Source organism: Anopheles darlingi, chromosome 2 (genome assembly GCF_943734745.1).
Source record: "Anopheles darlingi chromosome 2, idAnoDarlMG_H_01, whole genome shotgun sequence".
NCBI classification, from domain to species: Eukaryota; Metazoa; Arthropoda; class Insecta; order Diptera; family Culicidae; genus Anopheles; species Anopheles darlingi.
The window spans coordinates 662,501-665,000 of record NC_064874.1 but is presented as its reverse complement, the minus strand read 5'-3'; the positions used below and the strand labels follow the sequence as shown (position 1 = coordinate 665,000).

General features: G+C 46.4%; 1 protein-coding gene across 12 annotated transcripts in view; it reads right to left on the bottom strand.

Moving 5' to 3' along the window:
* Positions 1 to 2,500, bottom strand: part of LOC125952706 (histone-lysine N-methyltransferase, H3 lysine-79 specific) — a 29,012-nt gene that overhangs the window by 17,718 nt on the left and 8,794 nt on the right. The window contains exon 1 of one of the 12 annotated variants that reach the window (XM_049682354.1): positions 1 to 4. This exon is cut by the window's left edge and continues 9 nt beyond it. The exons of the other annotated variants lie outside the window; for them this stretch is intronic. The gene's annotated coding sequence lies outside the window, so the exon portion shown is untranslated. Of the gene's footprint in view, positions 5 to 2,500 lie in introns of those variants that run through there. 12 annotated transcript variants of the gene reach the window in all.

Sequence of the window (2,500 nt, the reverse complement as noted above, 5' to 3'; positions counted from 1 at the left end):
AACGGCCAGAGCAGCCTTGGCAACCAGCGACGCTCATATTTCCAAACGTTGACCACTACCACCACCGCACATCCACGTCGAACGTCGGTAGTTTATGGTTTCTGATTTTTCTTTTTTTCATGAGCGCGGTACTGGAAAAGGTGGAGTTTTCCAACCGAGTAGCAAAAGTGATAATAAAACTCACAAACAACCACCCAACCAGAGACTGCACCAGTACGTCAGGGCACGTGCACGTGTTTCGTCTGAGGAGGAAGGAATTGATTAGCGGCTAGGCCAATGAAGATCGATGCTTCATCATCACGAGGGAGAAAGTGCTTCCTCGAGGTGCACTAGCGCGACCGTCATTACACACACATGAGAGGCTGATGCTGTTGTGTTGTTTGGGATCACACAAACACTACAGGTGAACAGGTGCAACTAGACGAGAACTGCATCTCCGGCCGATCTGGCGGCCGAGCGGTCCAGTTGCCAACAAAAACCCGCTGACGCTTTCGCTATCACTCTCGGTAAGCGCGACAACTCGAAATAGCTACATGAACTCTTACCAGAGCTCAATAGAAATCCCGGGGAGGCGCGTCGGACATATCCGATCTACTAGACAGCCATCGTGCCCTGGCCGTGGCATGCATTATCGATTTTTCAACCCGAGTCAACCAGACCAACCAGACGGATACGCCGAAAACATCATCATCAACATTGATTGAGCAGCTTGATGATGATGATGTCGTCCACTGCAATGTCGGCTATTACCGGTGACCATTCGGACGTCTGCCATCACATGCTATGAGGCGGCACCGTGAATAGATGACCGGTTGTCATCCGTAGCACATTGGGGGACGTTGTGCGTAGAGCGCGTGTGGTATGACAACGTTTGATGCATTAAATCTAATTTTAGATTCCTTTTATGAGGTATGCATACAATGGACCATTACATTTACAGTTGCCCTTCTATGTTCTGCCACAAACAGTGCATGAGCCTATTAGTTAGAACTTTAAAAAATTAAATTTTGATAGACTGAAATTGAAGTAAATTTCGGAATCCTTAATTCAACCATAAATAGCACAAACTATACTACATCGCCTAAACCAGCTACCTTTAATCTGTGTACGTACGCACAGTGGAAACGCGAGTAAAGGGAAAAGATCAAAATGCAATCAAAGCAACTAGCTGAGAACCTCGAAGATCATCAATTTGTCACTAAACGCCACCCCATCACACTCCGCTTTGCTAAAGAAATCACTAAAAGAAGCATTCCAACAACACCACCAGACCGCCAGACGACAGACACCAAGTGCGGACACGCACATGACCGCGCGTCACGCGAAATCTAGGTCAATCATAAAAACTTCCGCTTTGAGAGCTACGTTCGCGTGCGTGTTGCAGCAGTTGCATTTTCCATTTTCGTTGGCAGGATCTTGGCCGCTTCGGTCCACCCTCTCGTGTCTGGACAGTACGCTACCGGGGAGGTAGTTTAAAAATAACTCAAGAAAGCCAGTGCACTCGGGTGTCCGAAGAATCGTGCCGCCCCATTGGTGCTGGTGGAGTGGACGACGGAGCGAACGAAATGCAATGAACATTTTTCCTTCGAGCGGTTTTCGTTTTCCATGTTGCAGAATAGTGAATCAAACTCTCGGTAGTGCTTTACATTAATCCTCTTCATTTTGTTCTGCGTATCGTCCGCCTAACTAACATTTCGCACTAAAAACAGAAAAAAGTAGCAATACAAGACGCTACATTTGCTTTGCATTATCAGTTCTGGTAGCGCGTGTTAATGTATCCATCTGCACTCCATATTCTACTTCTTATGTCGAAAGTAGGTCAACCAAACCAACGCAACATTCGTTTCGTTTGTTTTCTTTGGCTTTTTCTATGCCCTCGGAAATAGTCGGTTGCGATTTTCCTTGAAACAGCACTAGGAAATATCACGACAAAACGTTAATTGAGCCTGCAAACTGTTTCAAAACGGTGGGAGCCCTCCATGGGCTTCAAAAGAATGCGACGTATACTGCCAAATGTTTCCTTATCGGACAGGTGATGGTGAACACAAAATAAAACTATTCACCGGAGCGAATTGAGAACCGAACCGGAATTTATCGATCGATCGAAAGGAAGGCAACGATGTCAACGTGGTTTCCGGGAGTCACAAGCGGCATGATACCACGGTCAACTGCTATACCATCGATCGATTGAGCCGTTCGTATCGCCCGGCAGCGGTTCCTTGTGACAATTTTGTCTGTCCCGCCCTTTTGCCTATTACGTTACGTTGAGCTAAGAGAACAGAGAGTGAGAGCCCAGGGCACACAGCATGGTGTTGTGCTCGATTTTCGCACGCCATAAAAAAGAAGGATGTGCATCTGCCCCTCATCATGGCGCCGAACACAAAAACATTGAATTTTCATCAAGAAGAAGCCCTATCGAGTTGAATTTAATTTGAATGTGATAACATTACCACGAAATGAGGCGATGAAAATGAGGGCTTGATAGCTAAAAATGATACGG